The 12,069-nt window shown below is 40.1% G+C and overlaps 1 long non-coding RNA gene across 2 annotated transcripts in view; it reads right to left on the reverse strand.

Moving 5' to 3' along the window:
• LOC122172189 (uncharacterized) overlaps window positions 1–12,069 on the reverse strand; it is a 140,157-nt gene that overhangs the window by 117,746 nt on the left and 10,342 nt on the right. For both annotated transcript variants that reach the window (XR_006172258.2, XR_006172257.2), the window contains exon 2: window positions 518–620. This is a non-coding gene — a long non-coding RNA (uncharacterized LOC122172189). The remainder of the gene's footprint in view (window positions 1–517; window positions 621–12,069) is intronic.

The raw sequence follows: 12,069 nt of genomic DNA on the forward strand, positions 1-12,069 counted from the left end.
GTGCAATCTCACCTCTGGAACACTATCCAAGGGAGTTTTCTTAAAAGATTGCCAGCCTTACCTCTATGGAAGATAGCAGAAAACACCAATAAGCGCTGGTAGGATGTTGAAAGAAAAGCCTCAGTTTCAGGACCCAGGCAGTACTGGTGGTCAAGTTTATGCATGCAGATAAACCAAAGACACATTTGCCAAATCTCCCAGCCAAGATTCATAAATAAAGCCGTTATTTATCAGCAGAACCAACATTTCTTCATCCTTCATAAAATGTGTATGTGTCATAAAATGTGTGTGTTTTTCCCAGGACTGCAGCAATTGGAATATACAAAACCTGCACTGAATGCACAACTGTCTCTGTAAGGCCTTTCTCTCATTACATGGAGACAACAAATAGGCCCAACAAGGAGTCATCTAGTAACGCTAAAGGACAAGGAAGCTCCTCAATCAACTGATCATCCTCTGGGTTCAACTGTCAAATGGAGATATTAAAATGATACTCCAGGCAGTGGTGCTCTCTCACCTGCTATTATAAGGCAACTGGAAACAGAAGATGGTGGTGACGCAGCTCTCTTACCTTTTTTTTTGGAGGGATGCTCTTTTGAATCCACATTTCAGACCCAAACCTGCAACCAATGAAGCCAGTTATGAGACAGGATTATTGTTGTTTGTTTGCTTGTTTGTGGGGTTTTTGTTGAGGAGGCGGGGGTAAGAGGAGGGAAATAAAAGTTAAGAGGTGGAGATAAAAAGTCTCAAATTCTGGACTAAGATTTTCAGTGATTTGGGAAAGCACCATTTGAAAGCACAGTTCAGGGATGAGGAAAATCCTTTTCACTCCCTTCCAGTGTCTCTATCATAAATCTGTAGTTTTAGGGAATAATCATACTTTATTTATATGCACTTTTGATCATTTTCCTTCCCAAGTGTTTCCCTAAAAAAGACTGATTCTTCATGGTCCTGCTTTTCCCTAAGATACTTAACATACGTATTTCACTTGCTGGATTCCCGCTAAGAAAATAGACAGGATTTCAATCAGGATTTTTTTTTCTTAGAAAAGTCTCCAACTGATAAAAAATTACTGGAAAAGACAAAAATAATTAAACTCCCTACTGGGTGCAGAATTCTCTTATTATGGATTTCATTTTATTAGTAAAAGATTTTGTACTGAAAGCTCTATAGAGCCAGAGCATATTTTGTATGTTGGTCATAATCAGCTCTTAAATATATAGAGCTGATTATGCAGAATCAGAAAAATTAGAGATATCAACACCACCACAATCCATGTTATAATATTAAACCTAGAGAGATACTGCAATAACAAAAGACAATGCCATTGCTCTAGTTAGAGAAAGGAGCCAAGAAACATGAAGAGGGAATAAAACAACAACAGATTTTTAGCCAGCACTATTCTTCACATTCAAAATACAGTATTTGTAAAGAGTTGGCATGGCACTTACTGTGAGATAATATGCCATCTCAAAAATAAAGAAGGGGAAAACTAAGAGCAAATATAACAAGATTGTTTTTTGAAAAAAAATATCAGCTAGAAGACAGGGAAACATGGCAACCATTAGCAAAATGACCATTTTAGGCATACAGCTGATTGGCTTCCCAGGTTTAAAGTCCAGCTCAGGGAAGTAACATTGGGGAAATAATTGATGTAAAAGACAAAAGGGACAAAATTGTCAGAAAGGACAGTGCTTCTGGGAAATGTATTGTTGGGTGTTCTCTACTGCTTTATCACATTTACACTATGAAAGAAAAAACAATAAAACTGGAGATAGGAAAACAAAAACAGTGCTCAACAGACCCTCAAGATTTCCAACCGCTTAAAAATGCATTTGTCTGTGAACATAAATGTTCTTTTGGGACAGAAGCAGATAGGAACTGAGTGATAGTTAAAGAAAGTTAAGCCAGCATTTGAATGATACAACATTGGAGGCTAGATTACCAGAAAATGGAGGGAACAGCAAACCACGGCCACTGGGAGCTGTGAGCGGCCGTACCTATGGGTGCTCAGGTAAACAAAGTGTCTCGTGGCCCGCCAGGGCTTACCCTGAACGAGCTGTGAATCAAGTTTTGGAACCCCTGGTGTAAAGGAAACATACACACTTAAGTGAACCCAGCAGAACTTGCATTTATTAGCTGTTGCCCTCTGACTGGTGCTCATCACTCTAGAAGGTATAAAGACAGACCCAGGTCCCAGTCCTTGGCTGCAGCCAAATGAGAGCAATTCAGAAGGGGCAAGTGCAGCAGTGGCATGAAACACATTTACATTTCACACACCTTGAGCCTTCTATGCAATGGGCCAATACCTATCTGAAGTTGGAATTGACTAAAGGCTGGTGGGCCTACATTCCCCCAGCACTTAGTGGCTCAAAGGAAATAAACTGAGTGTAGTAAAGCACTGGCCATGTAGTCTCCCCTGCCACTCCTCCACCCTTTTTTTTTCAGGGAAGATAGTGGCACATGAACTAGTATGTTGGTTCTACACCACCAGAAGATCTACAAACAACGGGTGAGCCTCCCATATCCAGCTATGCCAACTTTAAGACCATCTGTGCCAATGAAGATTGGGGTCCAAGTTTCTTCCGAAGAACCTTATATTCTAAGAAAATAAACAACAGACACAAACATGCTAAGATGAGCTTTTCTATTAACCACACTGGTAGGCAGTACTGGAACCCTGCAAAAACTGCTTATTTATTGTTGCAGTGATGACTCATTAATTCTACTCTAGGAACATGCAAGCTTAGGGAAAAGTATAAGCTGATTTTACATTGTTTGTTCGTTTGTTTTTTAGTTACCAATAGAACCAAATTCCAGAAAAGTGGTACATTTGAATCAACCAAGGTGTGTGTAGCTTCTGGTCAGAACAAGGTGAAAACCCTAACTGTTCAAAGACCCAAAGGAAAATTCAGCCTTACAGCACTGTGCATGGATGTATTTTATACACAGAGAGCAAGAGAGTTATTGTTTAGGCTTTATGCATACCATTTGGGCAGCTTTTTCCCCTTAAAATCTATGTGAGCTCTTAGGCAAATGAGCCTTTCTTTGCACAAGCAGTAATGAAATATATATATATATGTAAATACATTTGTTGACGTGCAGATAGGCTTCATTCTTTTTACATCAGCATAAATCAGCAATAACTCAGTGGAGTTACACTGACATAAGACTGATCAGGGAGAGAAGCATCTATATAGTCTATAATAATTATTATAATTATATAATTATAATTAACCTTGTCTTAAGAAGCAATAACAGAGAGAGAAAGAGAGAGAGTAGTCAATTTTGAGAAGATACAAATATTTTGGTCACATTCAAAAGGAAAGTGGAACACATCCCTTTAATTGGATTCTCCTTCTGGAGGACGAGTGACATATGCTCATTTCTGTTTCCTAATACCTTCAGAAATTACCAGGTGATGATCTGCTGAATGAAGAGTCCAAAAGAAAGCATCACAAGTTGCAAGTATGACATTGTGCAGTCTATATGGTTTTATAAAAACATGATAATAAGTGAATATAATGTAACTGGAATATGCTTCATGCAAAAGGTCTCTTGTAAGGTATCATTACAAAGCTTATAATCTACTGAGAGTGATCATCCTATTTGTATAAATGTACCACTCTTGTATCTAAAACTAGAAATATAAAATATTACTCTGAGGGCCTATTGTAATTATGCAAAGTGTGGACCATTAATGGTGGTTTCGAATCTTGATGACTCCCATTAACCAGGACCATTGTCTGCAAATGGCTGTGTTTTACCTGTGAGTCTTCCTGTATATGTGTATGCTGGGGCAAGTGGGTAATGAAGTCTTGCAGTGACATGTGATCATGTCACCTGAACTGGAATCCATCTTTAACCTGGTGCTTTTCCAGTGAGGGTGGGTGGAAATCCAGAGGGACAAAGGGTTCCCGCCTTATGCAAAAGATATATAAAGGGGTGGAAGAGAACAGAGGAGGAGAGAAGCCATCATGAAGAATTCCCTAGCTTCTTAACTGTCTGTACTGGGCTAGCTTGATTATCACTTCAAACGTTTTTTTTCTCTTAATTAATTGGCCTCTCAAAGTTGGTAAGACAACTCCCACCTGTTTATGCTCTCTGTATGTGTGTATATATATCTCCTCAATATATGTTCCATTCTATATGCATCCGAAGAAGTGGGCTGTAGTCCACGAAAGCTTATGCTCTAATAAATTTGTTAGTCTCTAAGGTGCCACCAGTACTCCTGTTCTTCTTTTTGCGGATACAGACTAACACGGCTGCTACTCTGAATCCCCTAGCTATCGCCTGAGCTGGAACAAGAGCTGTACCAGGGGAAAGAATTGTGCCTAGGCCTGGAAGGTGTCCAGTCTGAGAAAAAACTTATTGAAGCATCTCTGAGGGTGAGATTATCTGTATTCAGTTTGATTAGACATAGATTTGTACATTTTATTTTGCTTGGTGACTTACTTTGTTCTGTCTATTACTACTTGGAACCACTTAAATCCTACTTTCTGTATTTATTAAAATCACTTTTTACTTATTAATTAACTCAGAGTATGTATTAATACCTGGGGGAGCAAACAACTGTGCATATCTCTCTATCAGTATTATAGAGGGCAAACAATTTATGAGTTTACCCTGTATAAGCTTTATACAGGGTAAAACGGATTTATTTGGGTTTAGACCCCGTTGGGAGTTGGGCATCTGAGTGCTAAAGACAAGCACACTTCTGTGAGCTGTTTTCAGGTAAACCTGCAGCTTTGGGGCAAGTAATTCAGACCCTGGGTCTGTGTTGGAGTAGCCGGGAGTGTCTGGCTAAGCAAGAGTGCTGGAGTCCTGAGCTGGCAGGAAAAACAGGAATAGAAGTCATCTTGATACATTAGGTGGCAGCTCCCAAGGGGGTTTCTGTGATCCAACCTGTCACAGCAGGTTACAGTTGGTGGGCTCCACACTGGTGCACAGATATATCATTTCATGCCTGTTATAATGTGGACACTCACCCTGTGTAGAGTCCCTTTGTGTCAAACCTGTTTTTCCACGTGCCCCTGGGGGCCCAATTCAGAGTAGTGGGTACATTCCTGTCTCCATTTCCCTTAATGCACTTTCAATAATTTCAGTGAGGCTTTTATGTAGTTAACAGTTTCCCATCAGGTATCCAATTTATTTAACTAGACACCAAGTAGGCATTCAAGCAAGTCTTCACCCCAGCATCCTAGTGGGCAGAGAAGAGGCACAAATTAATCTTAGTCTGTCTGCCCTCCGCCCCGAGTCCATCCATCTCTTCCAGCCGGGCTGTTCGCCAGTAAGGCCCTCTCAACCTGGGCACCTCTTCTGAAGTAAGGCCTCCTGTTATTTCCTGGGGAAAGGTTTCTTCTCTGGACTCACAGCCACAACAAAGGTCAAACCTCTGGAGCAGCATATAATTCCCCAGTGACCTGAGCCTCTGGGTACTGTTGGGTAAGTAAGGTGCTTTTACTGGGACCAGACTGTGCCCCTAGAAACTCTTTCAGAAACTGCTTCCTCCAGACCTTTCCTAGGGCCCCTTTTCTGGTGAGTTCTCTAATCAGCTCCCCTAAAAATTTCCTTTCCTCAGGGGCTGTGTCTGTGTTCTAGGAACTCCTGACTGAGACCTCATAAACCCTTTTTATGAACAGATGTTCCTTAACTAATTAACTGCTGCCCAGCCACATGGGCAATTAACTGCTCACTGGTGGATCTGGATTGGCTCATTCTCCTTAGCAGAGTCTGTCACAGGCAGGCTGGGTGCCTGATCCCCTTACAGGGGTGGCCCCACTACCCACTTGCATAGGACAGGTTCGGGGTTCCCCCCACCCTCCTGCTTGACATTTCCTGAAATGCTGCCTCTTTGGACATCATCCTTCTGAGCAGGACTTTTTAATATGGTGAGTTATCAGGTCAGGAGGAAAGGCACTATCTATAGGTGAGCACACAGTTAGCAGCAAGTATTTGTACTGACCTATTTCTGGTGACAACTGATATGATATTATTTCAGAATTCCTTACAGTCATTTGCATAGCATTTTAACTTACAAATAACCTGTTTAACTTTCTGAGCCAACACAGTATTTTGATATTTTACATGAAGAGAACCATTGCCATAGCCACTAGCCACCTAATCCCATATTGGCATCCTCATTGGATTTTACTTGTCTTGTTGCCAAGAAGGCTAACAGCATTTTGGGCTGTATAAGTAGGGGCATGGCCAGCAGATCGAGGAACGTGATCATTCCCCTTTATTCGACATTGGTGAGGCCTCATCTGGAGTACTGTGTCCAGTTTTGGGCCCCACACTACAAGAAGGATGTGGAAAAATTGGAAAGAGTCCAGCAGAGGGCAACAAAAATGATTAGGGGTCTGGAGCACATGACGTATGAGGAGAGCCTAAGGGAACTGGGATTGTTTAGTCTCCAGAAGAGAAGAATGAGGGGGGATTTGATAGCAGCCTTCAACTACCTGAAGGGGGGTTCCAAAGAGGATGGAGCTCGGCTGTTCTCAGTGGTGACAGATGACAGAACAAGGAGCAATGGTCTCAAGTTGCAGTGGGGGAGGTCCAGATTGGATATTAGGAAACACTATTTCACTAGGAGGGTGGTGAAGCACTGGAATGCGTTACCTAGGGAGGTGGTGGAGTCTCCTTCCTTGGAGGTTTTTAAGGCCCAGCTTGACAAAGCCCTGGCTGGGATAATTTAGTTGGGAATTGGTCCTGCTTTGAGCAGGAGGTTGGATTAGATGACCTCTTGAGGTCCCTTCCAACCCTGATATTCTATGATTCTATGATTCTATGTAATCCTTACCAATAGTATTTAAGACAGTTTCTATATACAGTACTACTAGCATGCAATGCAGCAAGTTGCCTCAAGGATCCTGAGTCTCATATCCAGAAGTGCAGCCAATGATTTCAATGTCACCTGTAGATGCCAAGGAACTATAATCAACAGTAGCAATAAAATAGTAATAAAGGAAAATAGGAAATACACTGATAAAAATCACAATAAAGTCTACCAGCCTAGAAAGGAAAAGAAAAGTATAGCAACAAAAAGGCAATTGTGTTACATTTCCAGCATAGAACACAAATAATCTGGTTTTAATTACCAGACCTGTTTTCTTCCTCTCTCCCTCCCAAAAAAGTGTGATTCATAGAGATATTACTGAATCACAGTTCAGCCAGTTTCTTTTTCTAAGGGGCCTATCATTCATAGAATCTAGATGCTGATGCTGTTGCTGTACTACCCAGAATGTGTTAATAAAGTAATTAAAATATTTTAAATTGTATGTTAACTAAGCAGATGTTAAAACACATGTACTATAGGAAGATATCTTCTATCACACAGCTGAAAAAAAATAAGTCCTGTAGCTGATAAGCCTATTGCTTCTTATATCAGGGATACTCCAGTAGTTTGGACTATGTGATGAAGTGGATTAGTGTAGTAGGCTTTCACTTCTCTAATCAGAGTTCAGATCCGATCTTAAGTCACAATTTAAAATGCCTTTACTGGTCTGATCCTGTTCACCTTATTCATTATATATGCAACCACATACACCCAGTCACAGATACACACTTTGACCTGGATGACAGTCTCTTTTCACTGTGTTAAAGGACAGGCAGGTTGCAAAATGTTCTAACCACACTATGCGTAGCTCAAGTCCCTCACTTTCAAAGAATACACTCATCAGTTTTTAAGTTAAAAAATAAAGGGCCACATCCTCAACTGATGTAAATAGGTGTAACTCTACTGAAGGCAATGCAGCTATCCTTTTATACCAACTGAGCATCTCACCTATCTCCACCGACTCCTTAGTTATATTGCCAGTAGCAAATTCCACAAATTATCTTTCATATGAATGGAACAAAATCACTCAGCATTCTGTATTTTGAGACAGATAATTCAGCAGGATATCTTTAATTCTTGACACCTGATATAAGCAACCAGTCCAGCCAAACTTGGATTCCTGCTCTGTCCCAAATGTTTACAATTAAAGGCAGATGTAATTATTCCTATTGAGTAAGCACTGTCCAGCAGAATCATATTTATTTTTATTTCCTTTTGCTATGGAAGGACAAGAGAGACCAAGATATGACTGTAGTTTCACAATACATTTTTGCTGTGTATTCACAAACACCTAATGAGTTAAATAACATGCAGAGCTCCAGGCAAGCAATGGCTTTTCTTTCATGATCTTTTCTAGTTCCATGTAAATAACCAATAGCATTTGTGTTTTACATTAAACCATTTTCTGTCATCATGCTGCCATGCCAACAAACCAGCAACATATAAAAGAAGTTCCTCCATACACCTATAGTCTTTACAAGACTGTGTATTTCTATTTCTAGTCACAACACATCTTGTAATTCTGGGAACAGAAGCAATATCATTGAAATTCTGAAACTCTATTCTTCCACGCAGCCAAGCCTTAGGAATCAATTACAAAGCAGATATAGGCATTATACATCACCTCAATATCAAAATGATCTAATCTGTTCTGCTGCAAAAGTCTAGAGGAAAAATAGTTGTAAAAGCCCAACAAATTGAAGTTTTGTTTTTTTAATTTCTATTCCAGTGGATGAAATTAAAGATGCCTCAGAAATATCCATGCCTTCTCATTCATTTTACAATAAAATAGAAAAATACCGGAATGGGCTTTAGACTACTTCTACATGGAAAATAGATACTAATGGCATTTCACAATTCTAGATTCAAAGACTATAGTTACTGATCCTTAGTCCCAATCTAATGGCCGCATGCTTTTTGTGGTCAAATGCCTACCTTAAATGGATTTCCATCAAAAGACAGTGAACATATTGTAAGATGTGGTGGGGCAGGAGAGAGTTAAATGTTCAAATATTTTAGCTGTGGTGGTTATTATTTGGATTATGGTGCATCTAGAGTTCCAAAACACACTGGAGCCCCACTGCGCTACGTTCTGTGAAAAGATAGAGTAAAAGACAGTTCCTGTCCAATGATATTTACAATGCAGGTACTTTGAGCATTTCATAAAGGCATGAAGAGATGTACAAAGGCAAGCCCAAACCCATAATTTTTGAAGTCGATTACAGGGATTATAAATCCCATTGTATCTTTGCTGACAAGCTAAGACGTTGCATAAAAGCAGCTGAAATTGAAAAGATGAAGAAGGCAAAGGGAAGAATCTCGAACGAAACAAAAAGCTTGTTAGAGAAGTGGAGAAATATGGAAGGAGCTCGGATAACAACCTTAAGTACTCCACTCTGTGCAAGCTTATACGGCAAAAACTGAAGGACGACTTTGAGAACTTCCGTAAAGAAAAGCTCCTTAAAACATCTGAATCACTCAAGAGCCTCAGGACATGCAAGCGGGAATTGGGGCAGTATAGATTGAGCATAACAGCATTGAAGAACAAGGATAAAGAGACAGTAATTGACAAATCAGGGATGGAGGAGGTCTGCAAGGACTTCTATACAGAACTGTTCAAATCAAGAATCAACGTCCCTCTCCCAATGCTCCAAGAGTCAGAAGAACGCGTCCCCCCAATAATCGTCAGTGAAGTCCGAAGCGCACTACACCAGATGAAGAAGGGAAAAGCTCCAGGCAAAGATGGAATAACATCAGAAATGATTTTTGCAGGAGGCAAAAAACTTTGGAAGGCCCTCTCTTTAAGATTCAGTCGATATCTCGAAAAAGGAAAAATACCATCAAGCTGGAAGGAGTCGAATACCATCTTGCTGTACAAGAAGGGGGATCAAGAAAATTTTAAGAACTATCGCCCTATATGCCTGCTCTCTCATATCTATAAACTCTTTACAAAGGTGATAACAAACTGACTCTCACAGAGTCTGGATGAACAACAGCCGAGAGAGCAGGCAGGATTTCGAAGAAATTTCAACACGATTGACCATATATTTACCCTTAGCCAACTTCTAGAAAGAGTGAAGGAATACAAACTCCCGCTGTGCATTGCTTTTGTCGATTATGAAAAGGCCTTCGATAGTGTCGAGTTCAACGCAATATTAAAGGCGCTCGCAGAGCAGGGCATTAATACGCAGTACATCAGTTTGTTGAAGGAAGCGAACGCTGGATGCACAACAGACATTACTCTCCTCGAAACTCCCCTCCGCATCCCAATCGAGAAAGGCGTAAAGCAAGGAGATACGATTTCACCAAAACTATTTACTGCCTGCCTTGAAATGGTTATGAACAAGATCAATTGGAGGAGTGGTGTTAATATAAATGGAGAACGATTATCTCATCTCAGATTCGCGGACGACATAGTACTAATTGCCGAAAGCACCAACCAACTGCAGAGCATGCTACGAAGACTCGACAAGAAAAGCAGTCAGGTCGGTCTGAAAATGAACTATTGCAAAACGAAATACATGCGATCAGACATCTTAAGAAAAGCCAGAATAACAGTAACAGGAGAAGAAATTGAAGAAGTGGAACAGTACGTATATTTGGGCCAAGAAGTTAATATGCACCAAGACATGAACAGAGAACTCTCGCGAAGGATTCAGGCAGGATGGTGTGCATTTAATTCCATCAAGGACATCCTCAAAGGAAAAATCGACAAGAGCACATGTACAAATATCTTCAATTCAACAGTGCTGTCAGCCATGCTGTATGGAAGTGAAACCTGGGCACTGACGAAGAGAGAAGAACAGCAGCTGTCGGTAGCTGAAAGGGCAATCGAATGAGCTATGTTGGGAATTTCCTTTCTGGATCGTATCCCAAATGAAATTATTAGAGAATGCAGCGGTGTGAAAGATGTTGTCATGGAAAGCAGATATAATAAGATACAACGGGCGGGCCACATAGCATGGTTCATGGACAATAGGTGGACCACAATCATTACTGAGTGGTACCCACGAGAACAGAAAAGACCACCCGGTTAGCCTCCAAGAAGATGGGAAGATGACATTGTTAAATGTTTCAGACGAACATGGAGAAGAAAAGCAAGAATGCGAGAAGAATGGCGGATGTGTTGTGATCGGCGCAGTCTTAACGACAGCTGAAGACCGATCAATCCAGGTGATCCAGGTGTGATAAATCCCATTGATATCTTGAAAATACTTTGAAATGTTAGGGGAAAGAAGTGTTGGAAAAAAATCAATGAACCTTCAAGCATAAGTCCCTTCAGTAACTATGTAATAGCAATGGTGGAAGATGCAGTAAATGTTCAGAAACTCATGAGCAAATAAGCCTAAAGATCTATAAATCAGGTTTAATGGGAGACACTCTTCAGTACTAGAAATAAATCAAATATATTTATTACAGTATCACTACCAGCAATCTGAGACCTACTGATACAACATGTATTTCCCCTTTGGGATTCTTGTCCTATCTATGAACTGGTAGGTTCATCCTGAATTTGATTATTTCTGGAACTACTGCCATCACAAGATCAGTACATTCTGGATGGTTGATGCTATATCTTCCTGGCCTGAGTCACACCTCCTGAGTTCTTTGAGGGTGACTTCAAAATATATTAACAATCCCTAGATGGAGAATATCAGAGTTAGAGTTAGTTTTGATTTTTTGCTGGGAAGGGAGATTCTCCAAAACAAGAATAATCTTTCCACAATGCAACCCAATCAAAACTAAAAAATTCAGTACAATTGCTACCATGGATTGCAGTGCATAGCTCAATCAGTGTAGAACTGGTATAGTGACAGTAAGTTTTGGTCTTGAATTTAGCATATCTATAGACCTGGCAAAAAAGTTTGATTTTTTTTATTTCCTGTTTTTTCTAATTTTGAAATTTCATTTTTAATACTGAATTTCAAATTTGTTGAGAAATGGGGGAAAGGGTTTTCACAAGAATTTAGTCAAAATTGTATCCACCTTTTTTGTTTTGTTTGCAAGATTTTGAAATTTTGAAAACTGTTGGCAACCTGTACAAACAGGATTCATCTATGCAGATTTATTTTGACAATGTATCCTAGAGGGATAGGGTTTTCACTATAAGTATGTCCTGCTTACAAATGGTAGTAAGTGAGCAGAAAATATGCTGGTGAAGAAATGTTGTAGGCCTGAGAAATCCTTAACAAGAGATTCAAAACAATTGTGCACTGCATTGTGTCAGCAAT

The sequence above is a fragment of the Chrysemys picta genome, chromosome 8 (genome assembly GCF_011386835.1).
Source record: "Chrysemys picta bellii isolate R12L10 chromosome 8, ASM1138683v2, whole genome shotgun sequence".
NCBI lineage: Eukaryota > Metazoa > Chordata > Testudines > Emydidae > Chrysemys > Chrysemys picta.